The sequence below is a fragment of the Macaca nemestrina genome, chromosome 8 (genome assembly GCF_043159975.1).
Source record: "Macaca nemestrina isolate mMacNem1 chromosome 8, mMacNem.hap1, whole genome shotgun sequence".
Lineage (NCBI taxonomy): Eukaryota > Metazoa > Chordata > Mammalia > Primates > Cercopithecidae > Macaca > Macaca nemestrina.
The window spans coordinates 139,203,364-139,213,533 of record NC_092132.1 but is presented as its reverse complement, the minus strand read 5'-3'; the positions used below and the strand labels follow the sequence as shown (position 1 = coordinate 139,213,533).

At 38.6% G+C, this 10,170-nt stretch overlaps 1 long non-coding RNA gene across 1 annotated transcript in view; it reads right to left on the bottom strand.

Annotated features, from left to right (window-relative positions):
• Positions 1–1,777: 1,777 nt before the first annotated feature.
• Positions 1,778–10,170, bottom strand: part of LOC105491114 (uncharacterized) — a 30,667-nt gene continuing 22,274 nt past the window's right edge. Inside the window, exon 3 of the long non-coding RNA XR_011606566.1 lies at positions 1,778–2,357. This is a non-coding gene — a long non-coding RNA (uncharacterized lncRNA). The remainder of the gene's footprint in view (positions 2,358–10,170) is intronic.

The window sequence follows — 10,170 nt, the reverse complement described above, 5'->3', positions numbered from 1 at the left end:
AGGGACCCAATTCAAGTCACAATAGTATGTCACTTGAAAAATGCAGTAACTCAGAACTCCTGGGCATGATGTCCCCTCAATTAAGCATGATAATGGTGAATTATCCTTCCAAAAAGAACCTGATAAAGGCAGCAGCTGGCGCAGAGAAATGTCTATATAGCTATCGTTCACACATGAGCTTCAGGGAAAGATCCGTGATATGGCAAGGGGTGGGGAGATTCTTCATACCCCTGTAGTCCTCATCTTTGCCCAGAAAGACTTACTTGTTACAGGGATGCTCATGTGTGATTAGTGAGCCTCTGGTCGTGTCCACTAGATCATCGTCTGCTTAATCAGAATCAGTCCAACCTCCCTTACCTTGTGTATTTAAAGCAGTAGTAACTGAAAAAAATCTTTAACATAAAGGTTCTAGCCACTTTGGCTTGGAACCTAACTCTCAGTGATTAGTGACTCTAGTGTGGCATATTGATTCTATTAGTGGACCAAATTTTTCATGTCTTTCTGTATCTATGCCCTTTGGTATACACTCTGTTTCTGAGCTTGGCCAAGCCACTTGCTTTGGCCAATGGAATAGTAGTAACTTTGATTCCAGCAAAGGCTACTTGAAAAAACCCTTGCATATTTCTGCTCTTCCTCTCTCCATTTTGCTCCTCTGCCTTTGACTTGAGAACATGCCAATATGGCCAGGCTGGGAGACTGGAGGATGAGACACATTAAGCACAGTCTAGGCAGTTATCGTAGGTGAAACCCTAGACACCTGAGCAAGCCCTGCCAGTGTCAACAATACCACCTCGTCAACCCACAGCTAACCACAGACACAAGAGTGAGCCCCACCATGCCCAGCTCAGCAGAACCAACTTGCCTATTAGTTTGAGAGACATAATCAGTAGGGTTTTTTTTTAATCTACTAAGTTTTTAGGGTATTTGCTATGTACTAGTATTATGGTAACAGTTTACTGAATCATATAACAACCAACGCCATTCTATTACCCATATTTCTACTGCAGCAACAGAATATGGCCAACATCTGTGCTTCAAACAAAACTCAGGACAGTTTGACACAAGTGTTCATAATAGAAAGAGTACATTTTGTGAGGGGATAGATTGTATTTCTGCATTTCTTATGGACAGCAGTCTTCTTCCTGTAACTCAAGCCCATTGCCCAGTCCCTAAAACAAATCACATTCTCAATAAATATTTTTAAATTAATGAATGAATGATTTTTTCATGAAGCATCTCATAAGTAAATGGAAACTGCAAAAAAACAAAATCATGATGTGTTACACTTCTTATATTTCCCAATTTTGTAATTACAGTGCTGACCATGTAGTAAGAGCTCAATAAATAGTACTTGCTAATTTGTTAATTGATTGATGAGACTCAGCCGCTATCAATTACCCCTGAGGAATGAACCAAGAAGCAGAATTAAACTTCATTAAGAAAGATTTCATTAGGCTCACAAGACTTTTGTGACTTTCAAGGTTCCTAACTACCAGAAAAGGATATTGTATTGCCTCTCTGGGGAACTGAAGCCTCCTACATGTTTTGCAAAGTAAACTTTCATATGGGATGTATAATATCTTCCACAGTTATGTCATAGATTAATTATTGTTCATTATTGTTTTTCTTTGATTCTATGTTCTTTCTATGCTCACATGTCAATTACAAGTTCTTATATAAGACAAAAAGAGTGCCTCAAATAATGCGCTATTTTGGTCAATAAAATAAAGAAAAATTTTATTTCAGATATAAGAGAGTAGTATTTTATGAAATAATATCAAAATGAAAACACTGGCGAGAGTCACACATTCATTAAGTATTGATGGAGCATTCACAATGTACAAGGCAAAATACTTGGGGCTGGACAAAGTATAAACTCTAATTTCCACCCTTGAGGAGGAAGAAACAGGCAAATAACTGATTATGACAATTACGATGTTATCAGGGGCATCTATACGGTAAGAGGAAATAATTAACTTTGAGGAAAAAAGGGAACGATTTCATGGGGGCATCAAAATTTGAGCTGAAAATAAGCAAAAACTAACCAAGTAGAAAAGGAGAGGAAGACCTATACGGTTTGAATGCGTGTTCCCACCGAAATCCCATGTACAACTGTGATTTCCAGTTTGGGGGAGGGGCCTGGTCGGAGTGAATTGGTCACGGGGGCGGACTTCCCTCTTGCTGTTCTCGGGATAGAGTGAGTTCTCGCGATATCTGATTGTTTAAAAGTGTCTAGCACCTCCCTCTTCACTTTCTTCCTCCTGCTCTGGCTGTGGGAAGATCTGCCTCCTTCTTCTTCGGCTTTATCCATGATCGTAAGTTTCCTGAGGCCTCCTCAGCCATGCTTCCTGTATAGCCTGCAGAAATGTGAGTCAATTAAACTTATTTTCTTTATAAATTACACAGTCTCAGGTATTTCTTTATAGAAGCGCAAGAATAGACTGATACAAAGAATATCTAGGCAAAGATAACAGACTCTGCAAAGTCACACTGAGTAGCTCAGTCTGATGATTCATGGACTAAATGAGGTCAGGTGTCAAGAGAGGAGGCTGAAGCAGACTTCAATCCTGACCTGTAAAACTACGTCCAGCTAAAAGGTCATTTGAAGGCAAGTCACTGAAGGCTTTTAATTTCATTTGAAATGTAAACGCTTAGTCTAGAGAACATTGTAAAGAAGGAGTTAGAGTAAATGTATGCTAGAGAGGAAATATTGCTACATATTCACACGTGAAGATGCTGAGCACTCATCATGGGAGGGCTACGCTTCAGTACTTCAAAGCTATAGTATGCACAGCTGGTGAAATATTCTGTGGCTAGCCAGCTGTAATCATTTACAGTTAATGTTCATTGGTGTTGGCTTATGGTTAAGCTGTTGTGCTGTTAAATAAGACTGTGGCCTTTCTCTTTCACTCTCAGTATGGAGCTATCTTAATTAAGTCAAGGAAAGGAAGGAAGGTACAGGAGCCTGCCGATATTAATGAGCTGTGGGAAAGTTCTTTGCAACATTACAGAAACAATTATTAAAACTCTACATGCCTGGGAAACTGTGACACTTTATAACACTTGAAAACAAAAGCTTCCCAGGTATCTATTCCATTAGATAGACAGTTATGAGAATTTCATACTCAATAAAAAAGGAGAAAACTGTACTATTTTATGTCAAGGAAACTGAGAATCAGTAACAAGCACAGTAAATCAGCTAATCAACAACAGTCGTTGAGCACCTACTATGTAATTCGTCATTAAATGTGTTTTGGGGCTTTTGTGGGTTGATCAGCTTCTATAGTAGCCTATTAGTAAAATGCAGTTTATCTGCCCTGTTATAAACATAGGTGGTATTCGTAACTGCACACAATGAGTAATGTAAACGAAAGGTATTTTTTAAAATATATAGTTTCCCAATATAGATGATGCATTTTTTTCAAACAAGATCACTTTTTATCTGCCAGAAACTCTGAAAGTTTTAGGTCTTTACAAGTATTTACTTCAAGCAGTATTTCTCAAACGACTGCTACGTATGAAACGCTTGTTTTACAGAACTGTCATTAATCCCACAGGGCTGTCAAGAAAAACTATTAATAGCTAGAGAGCGAAAAAAATGAGAAGTTGAAAGATTTTATATCAGAAAACAAAAATTAAAAAATCAGCAACAAAAGACAAGAAGGAAGAATATGAAATAGAAGGAGAGTAATCGGTCAGATGAAATTTAAGTCAACAAGGTTAAGACGAAGAGCTCCGTGTTGTTTTTGTCAATACTTAAGAGTTACAATTAAGAATTAAGAAGGAGGCCAGGCCCAGTGGCTCATGCCTGTGATCTCAGCATTTTGGAGGCCAAGGCAGGAGGATTGCTTTAAGTCAGGAGTTCAAGACCAGCTTGGGTAACATAGCCACCCTCATCTTTACAGAAAATTTAAAACTTAGCTGGGCATAGTGGCACATGCCTGTAGTCCTAGCTACTTCAGAAGCTGAGATAGGAGGATCACTTGAGCCCTGGAGGTTAAGGCTGCAGTGAGCCATGATCACACCGCTGCACTCCAGCCTGGGCAACAGCGCCAGACCGTCTCTCTTAAGGATAAAAGAAAAAAAGAATTAAAGGTTAAAAGTACCCTGGGGCTAAATTTCCTGTGGGTACCATGCAACAATGTTATATTTCCCTTTCTCCAAATAACCCCTTTGATCTTGCTGTCCATTTTGTCTCACCTCTGCCAATAAAGGAACTGAATGTAACTGTGAGAAGGGAGAAGAAAGTTTTCTGTTCCATAATAAAAGATTTGGCAAGAACAGAGATTAAAAATACTTTCACCAATTGTCAAGTGTCACAGTGGTTTAATTAGGGAGAGAAACAGGTGACAGGAAAGAATGAGCTATTGCAGTACCTTAGCTGTTGCATAACTTTTCATGCAATCAATGTCTAGAAAGACATTTGAGTTCAGTATATCTTATCCCTGAAGTCGGTTATCTTCTGATTTTTAGTCCTTGCTTCTTTGAGGAGCTAGCAATCATAATATTTTAGAATGTTTATTCATAAAGTTAGCAAACATTTGTGGAACACTTGTGCCAAATTTGATGTGGCAAGTGTATGAAATATGACAATAAAATTCCTCCTTTTAAAAAGTTTTCAGTCTATGGTTATACATGTGTGAAAAAAATACAAAGCAAGCAGTGAATTCAATTAAATAATGTAAACATAAATGCCAAAGGTGTTCATCCCTTACATTTAAAATTTAACTGAGGGTTTTAGAAAGAAGGCAGAGTATCTTTATGACTTTATACAGGTTGTTTTTTGCATAAACTAAGTCTCAATTTCCTAATTTGTAATATAAGGGTAGGTGTTTAATATTAGATACTTCTCAGCCCATTGTATGGTAAGAACAGTGGGGGAAAAGATTACTTCATACAATGCATTATAAACATATGGAGAATATCTATATTTTTCTGAGTATTTGTATTATCTTTTATAAATCTATATTCTTAGATTTCCCAAAGCATTCTACATATTTAATTGAAGTCAGTGAGTAAAGGATAATATATTTCAGTGAATTCATTCATTGAATGAATTTTTGATCCCATTATATGTATCTGTGTATAGCAGGAAATAAATATATTCTTTTTGATGTAATAATGCAAAAAACATTTTTAACAAAGCTTTTACATACACACTTTATGGAGTATTGTTCTGGCCTTAGCGAATTCACCTTCAGAGAGTTATATTTTGGTGACATATCATTGGCTTTTATAAAGGTCACATTAAATAAGAATTCTATGTGGCCAGATATGATGGCTTATGCCTGCAATCCCAGCACTTTGGGAGGCCAAGGCAGGCAGATCACTTGAGGTCAGAGGCTGGAGACCAGCCTGGCCAACATGGGGAAACCCTGTCTCTACTAAAAATACATAAAAATTAGCCAGGCGTGGTGGCATGCACTGGTAGTCTCAGCTACTTGGAGGCTGAGGCAGGAACATCACTTGAACCTGGGAATTGGAGGTGACAGTGAGCTGAGATCATGCCACTGCACTCCAGCCTGGGTGACAGAGAGAGACTCCATCTCAAAAAGAGAAAAAAAAAAAAAGTTTTGTGAAATCTGCTTCTGTATCAAACAGAACTTCTGAAGTCATTTCCCCTAACAGGTAGTACCACTTTTGTCTGCCTCAATTTTCTGCAAAATTCCTCTAAAGATTATAATTCTCCTCTTTACCTGAATTTGTCCCTTCTCTCTCAAACCATCTCTAATCATGATTCACTTTCCCACTCCTACAAAGTACCTGTCTGGAGGTTACCAGCAGCTTCTTGTAACAGCACATTTTCACAATGGTGTTCTCTATCTCTTCAGTGATGCACTTTCTTCACTTGGCCTTACCGCACGCTCCTTTGTCTTAGCTCATAGATCACTTGTTCTCAGTCTTTTGTGCTGATTCGCTTCTCCCTAGACTCCTAACTTTAAAGTGACCTGTCTCGGTCTTTAATCTACTCTTTAGTAACACACAATTCCTTGGTGATTTAATCTAGTCTCTTTGATTTAATACCCTTTATATCCAAGTGACGCTAATTTTTTTTTATCTCTTGCCAAGACTTCTGTCTTGAACTCTGCACTTATATATCCAACTGCCTACTCAATACCTCTGCCAGAATGTAACATAGTCATGTCCAAATTAGTATATCCAAAACTGAACTACTGATTCTGCACTTCTTCCCCAGAGTATTCCATTTATATTCTTCCTTATCATAGTTGATGGCAACTGTGGGCTTCTAGTTACTCAAGTCAAAATTCTTGAAGTTATTCTCAATTCTTTTTCTGTATTTCCTATACAATCAATCATAAAATCCCAATGCCCTTTGAATCGCATGTGCATACCTCTTGTCACCAATTCCACTGCCTCTCTTATGATTGAAGTCACCATCATCGTTAGCTGGATTAACCCCGGTAACCTTCGAATTGTTCTTTTCGCTTCTAACATTGACTCCTGGATAGCCTATTTTCATCAGCAGCTAGAGTAATCCTTTTAAAGCAAAAGTTACATCTTGTACTCCTCTGCCCCTCCGACATCCCCCTCATCTCATTCAAAGTAAAAGCCAAACTCCTCACAATGGCCTACCAGGCCCTACCACATCTGACTCCATCACCTTTCTAATTGAATTTCTACTATTCTGAGTTTATTCTGCCAAGAACACAGGAGACACTAACTACCTTTGCACCCTGATGGTAGTAACTCTGTCTTGCTGCACCACTCCTTTAGACACGTTCACGTGCCAACTTCTTCCCTCATCAAGTCTTTGTCCAAGAAGACAAGCCCATCTTACTAAAAACAGTAACCTGCACTCCTAGTCTAATCCCCTTTGCCCCATTCTACCTTTTTACCACTTACTGCCACCTAAAACACTGTAAAATGTATTTATTTATTACACTTATTTGTTATTGTCTCTATTTCCCGGCTAGAATGAAAGCGCCACACAGAAGGGAATTTTTGTGTTTTGTGCGCTAATGGGACAGTGAGAAAAAAATACATAACAGATACCGATTGTTAAAGGTATGTATTCATTCCATGCATGCATGAATCCAACAGAGCCGAAAGACAGAGAAAGAAAATGAGGTCCGCACATCATTGAAGACCCTGAATCATAGACATAATGTGGCATATATGGTATAGGATGACACGTGCCTAGTCATATCGTAAAAAAAAATTCAATTTAAACTAGTTTGATTTTATTTTTTCTGAAAATGAAACGTAATAATTATTTGTCAAATGCATCTTGAATTCAATTGTTTTCTTTTTAAAAATCACTGCCATGTCTTCTCTGGGAGCGTCATAATCTACTAATTATACTTATTGTTCCTTTCTTGTCTTGTGTTCCAAACTACATTGCGCTTTAACTGACTCTAGATTCTTTTCTTTACCTGTCTTTTTGATACTCTTATACCCCCACTCTGCCCAAAATACCTCTTTTCTAAATTTTGCTAAATAAATTCAAATTATAAGCAATGAAAAGTTTACAGACACTATGGTTTTTTATGTACTGACTAAATCAGTCTCATGTTACTATTATTCTTGCGTGAGATTGTGATACGAAGTAGTAAGTAAGGTCCTCAACACTTCCATTGGTTTATTCTGTTTTATCCTATTCTATTCTATTATGTTTTGTTCCATTGTTGTGTTTTTTCCCCTTTAACCCAATACCACATGGTATTCATTTCTATCACTTTGTAACAGGTCTTCTTATCTGCTAGAGAGATTACTCCTTGTTCTTCAAGAATGGGGACTGGCAGAGTGGGTGGCAGGGTCGTGGAGGAGATGGTCAAAGGATGCAAAATGTTAGTTAGAAGATAGAAGTTCAAGAGCTCTAGTGTACAATATAGTAACTATAGTTAATAACAATGTCTTGTATTCATAACATTTGCCAAGACAATAGATTTTAAGTGCCTTCACTACAAAAACAACAACAACAAAAAGTGTAGTAATGCATCTGGTTTTCAGTTTATTGGTTAGTTGGTTGATTTTGTGACAGGGTCTCACTCTGTCACCCAGGCTGAAGTGCAGTGGTATGATCACAGCTCACTGCAGCCTCGATGCCCCCACGCCTCCCACCTCAGCCTCCCGTGTAACTAAGACTACAGGCACTCGCCACCAAACCCAGCTAATTTTTGTATTTTTTGTAGAGATGGGGTTTTGCCATGTTGCCCAGGCTGGTCACAAACTCCTGAGCTCAAGGGATCCACCCACCTCGGCCTCCCAAAGTGCTGGGATTACAGGCATGAGCCACTGCATCCACCCACTATTCATTCACTTAATTTACCCATGCCACAATGTATTTGTAGTTCAAAACTGCATGTTGTAAATGATAAATTTATACAATTTTTATTTGTGGATTTAGTAAATCTATAGAAATTTCTATCAAAACATGAGGTGGAAATGTTTTTTTTTTTTTTTTTTTAAGAAGAAAGTGTTTCTTAGTTTCTTAAAATGTTGGACCTTTGCATTTTCACTACATTTTAGAATCCGTCTGTTCATTTGCACATATACAAGCACAGATTCAGTGCATACATGATACAGACACATAGATACATATGTGGGATTTGGATGGCTAATATTTCTGCATCTATGATCATGAGAGCTGTTGCTCTGTATCCTTTTTTGAAATGTTTTTGTAGGATTTGGTTTGATCAATTTATGTGAGTTGGACTATGTACCCTCCTTCTGAATGTCAAGGTCAACCTTAGTTTTAGGATGCTGTCTCCTGGATTTTTCTACCTAGTGGGTTTCATAAGTCTGTCATAAGTTCAGTCTCTTAGTGAATCAGGAAATGTAACCAGGGGAACAGCATCTTTAAATTCAAAATTTTATTCTTTCAATTTCCAAATTTCCGTCTTCTGGATTTGGCCCAATAATTTTTCAATTTCTTGTTAGCTGCCAGTTTGTGTTCTTTTTTTTTTTTTTTTTTTTTTGGAGATGAAGTCTTGCTTTGTCACCCAGGCTAGAGTACAGTGGCACATTCTTGGCTCACTACAACCTCCACCTCCCTGGTTCAAGCGATTTTCCTGCCTCAGCCTCCCGAGTACCTGAGATTACAGGCTCCCGCCACCCTGGCCGGCTAATTTTTGTATTTTTAGTAGAGATGGGGTTTCACCATCTTGGCCTGGCTGGCCTTGAACTCCTGACCTCTTGATCCACCTGCCTCAGCCTTCCAAAGTGCTGGGATTATAGGCGTGAGCCACTGTGCCCAGCCCAGTTTGTGTTAATTCTTATTCAGTTTTTCTAGTTGTCCTTAGCAGATGAGTAGGTTTGAAATATCTATTCACCATTACTAGAAGTGCACATCCTTGCACTGGTTCACTCTTGATCCTCCTAAAACAGGCAGAGTGGGCTTACTCCAAGTGAAAGACAAGGCAGAGGTTTACCTTTACCCTCATTCTGAAGACATAAGTCTGAGATAAATGGAAATTGTCCTGAACTCCATAAACCCACCTTGCTGTCCGGAGCCCTCATGATACAGGAAGGACTAGAAGGCTCAGTTTTTTTCTTGATTGAGGGAAGGCGGGATTACCCCTGTTGTGTGGGGCTTATTGACCAAGATGTTTCCAGGAAAGTTTGCATTTTTCTCCTACAGCATTCATACCTTTCTTTTTTTTTTCTTTTTTCTTTTTTTTTTTTTTTTTTTTGAGAAGGAGTTTTGCTCTTGTTGCCCAGGCCGGAGTGCAGTGGTGCAATCTTGACTCACTGCAACCTCCGCCTCCCAGTTCAAGCGATTCTCTTGCCTCAACCTCCCAAGTAGCTGGGACTTACAGGCATGCACCACCACACTCAGCTAATGTTTGTATTTTTAGTATAGAGGAAGTTTCACCGTGTTAGCCAGGATAGTCTCTATCTCTTAACCTTGTGATCTGCATGCCTTGGCCTCCCAAAGTGGCATTCATACTTTATACAATCAGAGAAGGTGGTCACTGGCTGTCTCAGGAGTGTATCACCGCCCCTCCGCAACTCTAGAACAATCTGGAGGGTTTTTATTCCCCTTCCAGTATTTGTTTATCAATCTGAAAATAGGACATGACTAACAAAATCTGAATTATGTCTAGAGGGAGGGAGGAAAAAATAGGACACGCTGAATAATAACTCACAAAACTAATAGGAAATGGGATAGATGTGGTTTTTGAAATGAATGTTTCTGGGCAAACAAAA